The following is a 14,357-nucleotide window of genomic DNA, read 5'->3' on the forward strand; positions in this document are numbered from 1 at the left end:
CGGGACTTGTAAAAGAGGTGATTAAAAACTGGTTACAGCAGCTTTATCCGTGATTGCCAAAATGTGGAAGCATGTCCTCCAGTAAATGAAGAGATAAACTGTGGTACATTCAAACAATGGACTGTTATTCTACACTAACAAGAAATGAGGCATCAATCCATGAAAAGACATGACGAAAACTTAAATGCAAATTACTGAGAAAAAGCCAATCTGGAAAGATTACATACCATGTGATTTCAACTGTATGACATTCTGGAACATGCAAAACTATGGAGACTGTTAGAAGAAGATTAATGGTTGCCTGGGGCTTGGAGGGAAGGAGGATGAATAAAAAGAGCACAGAGGATTTTTCAGGCAGTGAAACTATTCTGCACGACACTATAATGGTGGATGCGTGCGTGCTCAGTTGCTTCAGCCATGTCTGACTCTTTGTGACCCCATGGACTGTAGCCTGCCAGGCTCCTCCGTCCATGGGATTTTCCAAGCAAGAACACTGGAGTGGATTGCCATGCCTCCTCCAGGGGATCCTCCCAGGGATTGAACTCACATCTCCTGTAGCTCCTGTATTGCAGGCAGATTCTTTACAGCTGAGCCACTAGGGAAGCCCCATTGTGGTGGGTACATGCCATTATATATCTTTTCAAATAGATACCATGTGATACCATGTGGTATTATATAGAATATATAACACCAAGAGTGAATCCTAATGTAAATTATGGACTTTGATAATAATGGCTGTGTAGGTTTTTGTTGTTGTTTTGGTCACTACAAGTGGCGTGAGGGATCTTAGTTCCCCAACTAGGATTGAACCCATGCCTCCTACATTGGAAGCGTAGAGTCCTAACCACTGGACTGCCTGGGAAATCCCCGAGTAGGTTCATGATTGTAACACATGTACCAGTCTGGTACAGGAGGTTGACAGTGGAGGAAGCTATGGATCTGTTCAGTCAGAGCATACACAGAACATTTCTCTACCTTTTGATCAATGTTACTGTGAACCTAAAACTGCTCTAAAAAAATAATAAATTAAACCTACTAAATTAAAAAAAAAAAAAAAAACTGATTTTTATCTTTGGTCCCTTACCCATTCAAGAGCATGAAAGGGCTGAGGTTGAAATTTCCAGAGATTATTAAAAAAAAAAAGTTTGGAGAGAATGAGATGTGATAATACATCTGCTCGTTTGTGGGGAGGGGAGGAGAAAGGTGTTTTTTCTTTGCGCCTAAAGAAAGGCACTTCGGTAAGACCTCTTGAAGAGCTTGCTGAGTCTCAGGAAGCCCAGGTGACACAGTGAGTGCTCTCTGACTCATGCCGAGAGGCGTAGACAAAAGGCACCGAGGCTGGCTAATTGCTTTGACGGAGGCAGAGGGCACGGGGAGGTGGCGTTCAAGGGTGCAGGACAGTGTCCCGAGGACCAGATTGGGCTGTGCTGGGCAAACACCAGCTTGCATCTTTCCTGAGAGGTTTGCCCTGTGGTGTGAGGTGACCCCATCAAAAGAGGTTGGATGGCTGGGGGCTAAAGGCAGAATTGTAAGCAGTCATCAACTCGAGGGGTCTTCAGGTTGACCAAGGCCCCACCCATGGAGTAGAATGCAGGCTGGTAGGTGGGGTGGGGTGGGGTGGAGGAGTGTCTCTGGAGCCTCACAGATTGAAGAGGTAGAGTTCTTTGTGAACGCCTGCCAAGGTCACAGAGCACCCACATCGCCTCTTCTCTTTTGCCTCCACAGCCCGCTTCATTCCTGGAGGCACCACAGGCTGACTCCTGAGTGGAGGAGGGTGGTGGAAGGCCTGGGTGGGGAAACAGAGAAGCCCACCAGGCTAACCCTTCTCACCTCAGGTGACCAGTCCAAAGAGACAGAAGGGAAGATGATTTTATTTTAAATAAATTGGAAAGTTTTGACTCATTAGAGCGAATCAAGTGAAACTGCCAGTATTCAACCACCTATGTTCACAAGAATGACAAGTTCATGTGATTCAGCAGAATGCATAAGAGGGGACATTATAATTACTGAACTGAGACTGTCTGGGGGTTTTAAGTGATGAGAGTTTTATTACCTCAGAGTGAGGTTTGCCCTAGACTTTATCAAATGGGTATGAGGGAAGAACTGTCTTCCCAGAGACAATCTGAAGATGCGAAGAATAAACTTTGCATCCAAGAATAAACTTCTTTTTTGCCTACACCTCATAGGTCCCATCTGTTCAACAAATTGGCTACACTTCGTTTTCTATGTGCTTATCACCAGTCAACCCACAGAGTCGCTGACAGGAATAGAAACCTCTCAATAGGTTCAAATACATAAGATAGCCTATTAGTATTTTTCTTTTTCTCTGTCTTGGAGACTTCCCCCGTGCTTCTCTGTTCTCTTGCTCTGATTGGGACTGATTCCTCTCTAGCCTGCTAGAAGGGGCAGCACTAACCCTTCCTTTTGCCTCTTTCCTGAGCTGGATCTCCTGTTTCCTGGATTCCCTAAGTTCCTTTTTTCATGGCTCTCTCCCTCATGCTCCATTCACTTTCTGAGAAAGAGAAGATTTTGCGAGATTACATATCTGGAAATGTCTTCATTCTATCCTCACAGTTCATGGATAATTTGGCTGGGTATAGAACTTTGGGTTAGAAAACACTGTCCCTTCAGAACACAGAATTTTTCTATCTTATTCTGGCAGAGGGGATGGGGGGAGTGGAAATCTGTTCCTTAGAACCTTACACTTAGATGGGGAACCAACTTTTCTCTTATTTCTTCCCTTTCTCTCTCTTTCTTTGCCTCCCCCTCCTCCTCTTTCTTCTTCTTGCTGTTGGTGGTGGGGGAAAATTCTATATTGTCAGGTTCTCAAACTCTAGAGCTATCAGAAAGCACACAACTGTTTTCCTATCATAGAATTGTATTTACAAAGCAGAGAATTTTGGTTCTTACGCCTTCTGTTGTGTTCGAACTACTGCTGTAGCAAGACCACAGGTATATCATGTAGATGAAATGCACTTTGGCTGACTAACTGCTTTTGTCAATTAAAAGACCTTGAAAAATTACTTCTCTATCATTCCTAATATTACACTTAGCCTTGGGATGATGTAGGGTAGGGGAAATGTTGGTTTGCTGAGTGTATTGACTTGATGAGTGAGTTAGATAAGGAGGTGATTAGAGTTACAGCCTAGAGATTCGTTGGCTTGTGTATGAAAGATGTGCTCTGAGCTGAGCCCTTTGCTATCTTTAAGGATTGAGCAGCCCTGGGAGGAGCAGTCTCTTCCCCATCAACAAGTTTTTTTTTTTTTGGGGGGGGGGGTTGCTGCACTGGGTCTTGGTCACTGTGTGCAGGCTTTGTCTAGTTGTGGTGAGTTGGGGCTACTCTTTATTGCAGGGCGTGGGCTTCTCATTGCAGTGGCTTCTCTCATTGCAGAGCACAGGCTCTAGGCTCACGGGCTTCATTGGCTGCAGCACATGGACTCAGCTGTTGCGGTTTGCAGGCTCTAGAGTGCGGGTTCCGTAGCTGTGGCACATGGACTTGGTTGCTCTGTGCCATATGGGATCTTCCTGGATCAGGGATTGAACTCATGTCCCCACATCGGCAGGCAGATTCTTAATCCCTGGACCATGAGGCAGTTGTGTTTTTAAGATATCAAAACATCAGAAAAATACAGAAAATTTAAAACATGATTGATACTACATCTTCCAGGGAATTACATTACTCTTTCAGATGCTAACCTGATACTTCCCATCAAATCTGAGAAAGAAGGGGCTTCCCGGGTGGCACTAGTGGTAAAAAAATCCACCTGCCAATGCAGGAGACATAAGGGCTGTGGGTTCAGTCCCTGGATCAGGAAGATTTCCTGGAGGAGGAAATGGCAACCCACTCCAGTATTCTTGCTTGGAGAATCCCATGGACAGAGGAGACTGGTGGACTACAGTCCACAGGGTTGCGGAGAGTCAGACATGACTGGACCGACTTAGCACACACGCATGAGAAGGAAGAGTAATAGATAGACATTGCATGAAGCAAGTTTGTTACTCATAGCTGTACTGTTGCAGCCCTAGATCAAAGATCATGAACAGTATTACTTAGATTAAATGTCCTCCATACTTAAAAGAATAACATTACCCAAGGCAAACAAAGGCTTACCTGGTGGCTCAGAGGTTAAAGTGTCTGCCTGCAATGCGGGAGACCTGGGTTCGATCCCTGGGTCGGGAAGATCCCCTGGAGAAGGAAATGGCAACCCACTCCAGTATTCTTGCCTGGAGAATCCCATGGACGGAGGAACCTGGTGGGCTACAGTCCACAGGGTTGCAAAGAGTCGGACACGACTGAGTGACTTCACTTTCACTTTCAAGGCAAACAAAGTGTACCAGGGAAGCAAAAGTTTCTGGAGGGTGTGGACACAGACAGAGCTTCTGAAAGGGTGGAGCTGGCTTGACAAGTTTTTGTTTATCAGTGCTTAGGAGAATGCAAAAGGAAGTAACTGCTTCTGGGGCGGAAGAAGGAACATCCTTCAGTTTGCATCAAGGTTTAGGAGAAGAGAGGGGGAACCATGGCTCGGTTGATGTTGGGACAAAGTGTCTCTGGTAAGTTCAGGTTTTGGTTTCCAATGGACTTCAGTTCAAGTCCTGCACTGGCCACTCACTGGTTTCTTTGGACAAGTCAGGTAACGATAATAAATACTATTTATGGAGGAACACTATGTGTCAGGTACTCTTTTAAGTGCTTTACGTGTCCTAATTAACTCCCGACAACAATCTTACGAGGTAGGTACTATAATTTCTTCCATTTTATGGATGCAGAAACTGAGGCAGAGTAGTTAAGTCACTTGCCCAAGATCAACAAACTTTTATTAAGTGGAGGAGCTATTTCCAACAGAGCCTGCCATATATCTCACATCCTTCCAGTCAATTCCTTTTCTTACTTAAGTTAGAGCAGGTTTCTGAACTCTATGTGATATGATAAATTATAGGGTTTTCATGCGTATTGTCACACATGTATAAAGAATTTAATGCTATATAAATGGTAGATGTTATTAATATTCAATGAGATATGAGATTATAAAATGAAGATTAATGTTAAAATAATTCAGAAAGTATGAAACCACATTGGAAAATGGCGTACAAATTTTTTTTAACAGTATGGATGGATGATTTTCTTTCTTCTTTTTTAAAAATTTATTTATTTTTATCTTTTTTTATTTTTGACTGTGCTGGGTCTTTGTTGCTGCAGGGGCTTTTCTCTACTTGCAGCACATGGGCTCTGGGTGCCCGGGCTTCAGCAGTTGTGGCGTGTAGGGTCAGTGGAAACTGGTGTATGGATTTTTAAAAACAATATGATTTGCAGAGAAAAAGTTGCAAATATGGTTCAGATATTTTGTCCTGAACCATTTGAGGGTAAAGGATAACTTGATACCTCATCATCCCAAACACTTTAGTGCGTATTTCCTACAATAAGGACTTTCTGCTATGTGATACACACATCCAAATAAAATTAATATGATACAGAACTATAATCTAATCCTCAGACCCCCTTCAGATTTGCCAATATGCCAAATAATGTAACTTCCAGCTATAACATCTTTGCATTCGGATTGTTCTCTTTCTTTCCATGTGGAACAGTTCGTCAGTCTTTCCTCAACTTTCTTGTCCTTGACACGTTTGAAGATTGCAGGGCAACTGTTTTGTGACATGTTCCTCCATCTGGGTTTAATTGAGGTTTCCTCATGATTCTATTCAGGTTTTTGGCAGGAAAATGAAACACCAACAATGGAATGTTCTCACTGACATCTGGCCAGGTGACAAGGGACTGTGATTTGTCCCCTCGCAGTCCATTCTGAAGGAGATCAGCCCTGGGATTTCTTTGGAAGGAATGATGCTAAAGCTGAAACTCCAGTACTTTGGCCACCTCATGCGAAGAGTTGACTCATTGGAAAAGACTCTGATGCTGGGAGGGATTGGGGGCAGGAGGAGAAGGGGATGACAGAGGATGAGATGGCTGGATGGCATCACTGACTCGATGGACGTGAGTCTGAGTGAACTCCGGGAGTTGGTGATGGACAGGGATGCCTGGCGTGCTGCGATTCATGGGGTCGCAAAGAGTCAGACACGACTGAGCGACTGAACTGAACTGAACTGATGGTGTTCACTCTGCACGCTTGATTCAGGTGGCATCTGCTGGGCTTCACATCTGTATAGTTACTCTTTTTTCCTTTTTATTATGTATTTTGTAGAGAGGCACTTTGAAGTTAGGTAAATATCAGATTCCTCATCGGACTTTTCTTTCTTTAAAAAATTTTTTTCATTGAGGTATAGTTAATGTACAATATTTCATGTTTCAGGTGTAAAACACAGTGTTTCAGAATTTTTAAAGATTATACTCCATTTACAATTATTATAAAATATTGGCTACAGCCCTTGTGCTGTACAATATATCCTTGTACCTTATTTATTTTATGCACAGTAGTTTGTACAGATAAAGACTTTCAATTTATTTTTCTCTTGTATTGAACAGGTTATAATCTATTGCTTTATTTTCAACTGAGATGTAATTCACATACCATTAAAATCACCCTACAAAAACAGATAATAAATGAAACCTGGCATATCTATACAGTGGATTATTGAGCTGTGTATAAAAGAATGAAGTAATGATACATGCCTCAACATGGATGAACCTGGGGGGAAAAACTAATGAAAGAAGCCAGTCAAAATATCATACAATTACATGAATTTTCCAGAAGAGGCAAATCCACAGAGACAGAAAGTAGATTAGTAGGTGCCTAGGGCTGGGGTGGGTGGGGAGGATTTCCAAGAAAGCTTCATTTGGTGCCTTTCTTCACCTTCAGTTCTCTGCTTTGGAACAGTCCCCGTATCAACCTCCCTTGGTTTCTTCATCTTACTTATAACCTGTTTCTACTGGACTATAAAGAAAGCTGAGCACTGAAGAATTGATGCTTTTGAACTGTGGTGTTGGAGAAGACTCTTGAGAGTCTCTTGGACTGCAAGGAGATCCAACCAGTCCATCCAAAGGAAATCAGTCCTGAATGTTCATTGGAAGGACTGATGTTGAAGCTGAAACTCCAATACTTCAGGCTCCTGATGCAAAGAGCTGACTCATTTGAAAAGACCCTGATGCTGGGAAAGATTGAAGGTGGGAGGAGAAGGGGACGGCAGAGGATGAGATGGTTGGATGGGATCACCGACTCAGTGGACATGAGTTTGAGTAAACTCTGGGATTTGGTGATGGACAGGAAGGCCTGGGGTGCTGCAGTCCATGGGGTTGCAAAGAGTCAGACAGGACCGAGTGACTAAACTGAACTGAACTGGTTCTACAACCTACCATGGGTGTGACCTTGGGCAATTTCTTTCATCTCCCTGTGTCTCAGTTTCTTCACCTGTACAATGAGGATATGACAGCACCATTAGGAAGGCTACACTTCAACTTCATGAGAATGGCTGGTTCTGATGAGAGGGCAATACACCCAGTGTGTAGAAGGGAGGCTGGAGCAAAACAGGAGCTCAATAAATATTTGTGGAATTAATAAAAACATGACATTAACAAACCAATCTTAAGCTGGTACCATGGTTCAGAAGTAGAATGTTGAGAACATTCACAAATGTTGAGAACATTCACTTCAACTCTCTGAGAATAACATCGGTAGGAAACTCTCTGCTTTGAACTGGACAGCGAACACTTGGTTCTTCTAAATGCACCTAAAGATCTGGGACTGATGCTAGACCCCCAGGGAGAAAAATAAATCAATTTTTTTTCCTTTTTCCAGTCTGCTCTTCTTAGATTTTGGTTTGGAAAGCAGATAAAAAATTGAGTGTGGATGGTGACGGGGAGAGTTGGAGTGAGAGTCAAGATGGATTTTTACAGGCAAGTACAGCAAGCTGCCAATCTTTGACTTCCAAGGATTTCAGAGGACTTGCTCGTTCTTGGTCAAGGTTGTTAAGATTTCCACATCTACCCAGATCTTATCCATGGCAAATCACTTCAGGGAATTAAGATGTGAAGGCAGCCTGGGTTGGGCTAATACACATATAGGGAGGCCTAAGCCCCTGGGGGCACCATACGCAGTGCAGGGAGACACACAGCGCTCCCAGAACACAGTCTGGCGCACCAGGACTGAGGCAAGTAGACACACGTCAATGCAGATAGTATCTGTAGGTGCAGAGAACCAAACAGGGTTGCTAAAGGAAGCAGCATTTCCAGGGAAGTTTTACTGCCTTGGGAACACTGCTCAAGACCTTCTGAAAGCAGATGTGTTTCTTTAAGGATTGCCTTTGCTCTTGGTATCATTTATTTATTTGGCTGTGCTGGATCTTAGTTGCGGCATACAGGATCTAGCTCCCTGACTAGGGATGGAACCCAGGGCCCCCTATATTGGGAACACGGAGTCTAAGCCACTGAAGCACTAGGTAAGCCCCTCTTGGTATCATTTTACCATGTCTTTTATTCAAACTGTATTTCCCTCTCAAACTGAAAAGAGTGACAGTGCTTACCCCCCTCCTCTAATCATATGTTCAGTTATTTAAAAATCAAGTATTAAAAAAAAACTGTAAGGAACTAAAGCTCACCTGTCATTTTATCCTCCTTCCAGAGATAAAGTGGGGTGTATATACCTCTTGACTGTGACAGATTTCCTGTTGCCCCCAATAGCTCTTGTCCACTTCTTCCACAGAATTTTAGTTGGGCATATGGTTGCTCAGGATAAAATCTGTATTTCTCAGCCTCTTTGCAGGTAGGTATGCCCACAGACTGAACTTTGGCCAATGGGAGGGAAGCAGCATTCCAGAGATGTGATGAAGGGTTAGGATATTTTCCTTTCCTTCCTTCCTTCCTATACATTTATCCATCCATCTATCTAGAGATATTTTATAGAGATATAGATAGAGAGACAGAGGAAGACTTGGAGAGAGATAGAGATTATCAGAAAGCGGTTCATGTAATCATGTGTGGTAAGTCCAAAATCTATAGAACCAATGTCCTAGTTGGAGTCTGAAGGCTGGAAGTTGTTTTGGAATCGGGAGGATTCCAGTTCCAGTTCAATAAATGCCCGAGGCAGGAAGAATTCTCTCTTACTAAGAATTCACCATACTAAGATGTGGTATGGTGCTGAGTCATGTCTTTGCAGCCTCATGGACTGTAGCCCTCCTCTGTCCGTGGAATTTTCCAGGTAAGGATTCTGGAGTGGGGTTGCCATTTCCTACCCGAGAGGATCTTCCCAACCCAGGGATGGAACCCACGTCTCCAGTTCTTACCACTAACTAGCTCCACCTTAAACAGGGAAGGGTCAGAGCAGATCAGATCAGATCAGTCGCTCAGTCATGTCAGACTCTTTTCGACCCCATGAATCGCAGCACGCCAGGCCTCCCTGTCCATCACCAACTCCTGGAGTTCACCCAGACTCACGTCCATCAAGTCAGTGATGCCATCCAGCCATCTCATCCTCTGTCATCCCCTTCTCCTCCTGCCCCCAATCCCTCCCAGCAAAGGAGTCTTTTCCAATGAGTCAACTCTTCGCATGAGGTGGCCTAAGTACTGGAGTTTCAGCTTTACAATCATTCCTTCCAAAGGAATCCCAGGGCTGATCTCCTTCAGGATGGACTGGTTGGATCTCCTTGCAGTCCAAGGGCCTCTCAAGAGTCTTCTCCAACACCACAGTTCAAAAGCATCAATTCTTCGGCACTCAGCCTTCTTCACATTCCAACTCTCACATCCATACATGACCACAGGAAAAAAGGGTCAGTCTTTTGTTTTATTCAGGCCTTCAACTGACTGGATTAGGTTCCTTATGGAGGATAATCTGCTTTACTCAATCAAGTGATTTAAGTGTTAATCTCACCCCAAAACACTCTCACAGAAATACCTAGAATGTTTGATCCAATATCTGGACATTTCCTGGCCCACTCAAGTTGACACATACATTTAATCATTTCACTGACCAATAAACAACTTTCAGGGATTGGATTAGTTGTCCATTTTCAACTCAAAGCAGGAGCTTCCACCTCTTACTAGTTTTAGAAAACCTACAACCCAACATAAACATTGGACAACACTCTTCTCACAAGCTTGAAGCCACACACCTCTGCTGCTTTCTCCTCTGGTTCTCTGAATTTAACCTTCCTTGATGGGCCTAACATCTCACTGACTGCTTCTGGTGAATCCACAGCAGCAAAAAGCACAAAATACCAACTGTTTAATAGTGGAATCTTACCACACATGTTGTCTTATAATCTGCTTTCTTATGGTATCTTAGATATTATTCCATGTTAGCATAAATGGAGTTACATATTTTTTAATGTCTACAGTTTTCTGCTGGATCATTGAAAAAGCAAGAGAGTTCCAGAAAAACATCTACTTCTCCTTTATTGACTATGCCAAAGCCTTTGACTGTGTGGATCACAATAAACTGTGGAAAATTCTGAAAGAGATGGGAATACCAGACCACCTGACCTGCCTCTTGAGAAACCTATATGCAGGTCAGGAAGCAACAGTTAGAACTGGACATGGAACAACAGACTGGTTCCAAATAGGAAAAGGAGTACGTCAAGGCTGTATATTGTCACCCTGCTTATTTCACTTATATGCAGAGTACATCATGAGAAATGCTGGGCTGGAAGAAGCACAAGCTGGAATCAAGATTGCAGGGAGAAATATCAATAACCTCAGATATGCAGACAACACAACCCTTATGGCAGAAAGTGAAGAGGAACTCAAAAACCTCTTGATGAAAGTGAAAGAGGACAGTGAAAAAGTTGGCTTAAAGCTCAACATTCAGAAAACAAAGATCATGGCATCTGGTCCCATCACTTCATGGGAAATAGATGGGGAAACAGTGGAAACAGTGTCAGACTTTATTTGGGGGGGCTCCAAAATCACTGCAGATGGTGATTGCAGCCATGAAATTAAAAGATGCTTACTCCTTGGAAGGAAAGTTATGACCAACCTAGATAGCATCTTGAAAAGCAGAGACATTACTTTGCCAACAAAACATAGTCAAGGCTATGGTTTTTCCAGTGGTCATGTATGAATGTGAGAGTTGGACTGTGAAGAAACCTGAGCGCCGAAGAATTGATGCTTTTGAACTGTGGTGTTGGAGAAGACTCTTGAGAGTCCCTTGGACTGCAAGGAGATCCAACCAGTCCATTCTAAAGGAGATCAGTCCTGGGTGTTCATTGGAAGGACTGATGCTAAAGCTGAAACTCCAATACTTTGGCCACCTCATGCGAAGAGTTGACTCATTGGAAAAGACTCTGATGCTGGGAGGGATTGGGAGCAGGAGGAAAAGGGGATGACAAAGGATGAGATGGCTGGATGGCATCACCGACTCGATGGACATGAGTTTGAGTAAACTCTGGGAGTTGGTGATGGACAGGGAGGCCTGGTGTGCTGCGATTCACAGGGTCACAAAGAGTCAGACATGACTGAGCGACTGAACTGAACTGAACAGTTTTTCTTAGCAAGAATGTACCACAATTGAGTGAACTATTTTGTCACTGTTACACAGTAGGGTCATGTACAAGTTTTTACCTTTATAAATAGCACTCTGATGTACATGATTGTGTATGCTTATCTGTATATATATGTATATATATATATTGGCTTATGTATCAAAGTTCAGTTACAAGACAGAAACTATACTAATTATTTTAACACAGAAAATTTAACATAAAGAATTGTTTCAGTTCAGTTCAGTCTCTCAGTCGTGTCCGACTCTGTGACCCCATGAATTGTAGCATGCCAGGCCTCCCTGTCCATCACCAACTCCTGGAGTTTACTCAAAGTCATGTCCATCGAGTCAGTGATGCCATCCAGCCATCTCATCCTCTGTCGTCCCCTTTTCCTCCTGCCCCCAATCCCTCCCAACATCAGAGTCTTTTCCAATGAGTCAACTCTTTGCATGAGGTGGCCAAAGTACTGGAGTACTTTGAATTGTTTAAGACCCCCAAATAGCCAAAGAAATCTTGAGAAAGAAGAACAAAGTTGGAGGTATTCTGCTTCCTGGTTTTAAAATTATATTTCAAAGCTATGGTAACCAAACCAGTATGGTATTGATATAAATAAGACACATAGATCAATGGAACCAAATAGAATGCCCAGAAATAAAGCCACAAATATATATGGTTAATGGTTTTATGACAGTGGAGCCAAGAATATACAATGGGGAAGGGACAGTCTCTTCAATAAATAGTATTCAGAAAACTGAACGACAACAAGCAAAATAATAACACTGGACTACTGTCTCACACCACACACAATATTAACTCAGAATGGATTAAAGGCTTGAATCTAAGACCCTAAACCATAAACCTCTGGAAGAAAACATAGGCCGTAAGCTCCCTGACATCAGTGTTGGTGATGATTTTTTAGATTTGACAGTAAAAACAAAAACAGACATGTGGGACTATATCAAACTTAAAAAGCATTTGCACAGGGCTTCCCTGGTGGGTCAGTGGTAAATAATCCGCCTGCCAATTCATGAGAAATGGGTTCAATCCCTGGTCTAGGAAGACCCCACATGCTGGGGAGCAACTAAGGCCCTGTGCCACAAGTACCGACCTTGTGCTCTAGAGTGTGGGAGCCAAGGGCTGCAACTGCTGAAGCCCACATGGCCAGAAGCCCTGCTCCATAGTAAGAGAGCTCATCGGAAGGTGAGAATCCATGTACCACCGCAAAGAGAAGCCCCTGCTCTCCGAAACCAGAGAAAAGCTCTTGCAGCATTGAAGACCCAGTATAGCCAAAAATAAATTTTTTTAAAGTTTTTGCACAGCAAAGAAAACCATCAACAAAATGAAAAAGCAACATACCAAATGGGAGAAAATATTTGCAAATCATATATCCAGTAAGAGTCTAATTAATACCCAAAATATATAGGGAACTCACACAACTCAATAGCAAACACCCCAGAAAATCTGATTAAAAATCTGAATAGACATTTTTTCCATTGAAGACATATAGATGGCCAATGGTTACATACATGAAAAGGTGTTCAATATCATTAATCATCTGGGAAATGCAAATCGAAACCAAAAGGTGGTATCACCTTACACCTGTTAGAACAGCTATCATCAAAAAGCCAAGAAAGAACAACTGTTGGTGAAGCTGTGGAGAAAATAAGGACTCCTTATGCACTGTTGGTGGTAATGTAATTAGTACAACTGCTATGGAAAACAGTATGAAGTTTCTTCAAAATATTAAAAATAGAACTGCTGCCGTTCATGGGGTTGCAGAGTCGGACACGACTGAGCGACTGAACTGAACTGAATTGTATGACCCAGCAATTCCACTTCCAGTTATTTACCCAAAGGAAATGAAAACACTAACTCAAAACCATATCTGCACCTCCATATCCATAGCAACATTATTAACAACAGCCAAGACATGAAAGCAGCCTAAGTGTCCATCGGTGGATGAAGGAAGAAAACATTGTATATACACACGATGAAATGTTACTCAGCCATTAAAAAGAAGGAAATCTTAGGACTTAGGACTTCCCTGGTGGTCCAGTGGGTTGAGACTCCTACGCTTTCAGGGTGGAAGGCCTGGGGTTCAATCCTGGGTTGAGGAACTAAGATCTGACAAGCTACAAGGTGTGGCCAAAAAAAAAAAAAGTAAAAAAAAAAAAAAGATAACTGAACCTACTTCTACACCATAACTACTACTCTGCTGCAAGTAGAGTGTTAATACGGAAGCAGCAAATAGCTATTAAGGAGGATGGGTAGTTAAGGAAGACTTCATGCAGGAGGTGTGTTTAAGTAAAGTTAAGATTCAGTAAGATATCTGCAAGCAGAGATGGAAATTTCTTGGTAAATTGTGAGATCTTCTTTCCTAAGTACCCTCGAGCCCCTGCCTGGATTATAATCCTGGCTCTCTAGTTCACTGGCTCTGTGACCTTGGGAACCTGTCTGAGCCTTCAGTCTCTTCATTTGTAAAATGGCAAAGCGACAGTAATGGTACCTTCTGCGAGAACTGCGGTGAGGATTAGTTGATACCTGTAAAAGTGCTTAGATCATTACTTGGTACAGAGTAAATGTTATAGGTGTTATCTATTCTTATTTTCTTTTTTATGAAAATAAAAAGACATGAGTTTGAGTAAGCTCCGAGAGTTGGTGAGGGACAGGGAGGATTGGCGTGCTGCAGTCCATGGGGTCGCAAAGAGTCGGACACGACTGAGCGACCGAACTGATGAAAATAAATGTTTATTGTGGGAAAAAAAAAATCTAAGACGAAAATAAAAATCACCTATGAATTCTACCACCCAGAGACAATCACTAGTAACTTTTTACTGTATTTTTCTTTCACAATTCTTTGTACAGATATATATGGGGCTTATCCACGCATCTCTGTAGACTTCCTCCTCACACACGCCTCCAACCACCTCACC

This window comes from Bos taurus, chromosome 13 (assembly GCF_002263795.3).
Source record: "Bos taurus isolate L1 Dominette 01449 registration number 42190680 breed Hereford chromosome 13, ARS-UCD2.0, whole genome shotgun sequence".
In the NCBI taxonomy this organism is placed as follows: domain Eukaryota; kingdom Metazoa; phylum Chordata; class Mammalia; order Artiodactyla; family Bovidae; genus Bos; species Bos taurus.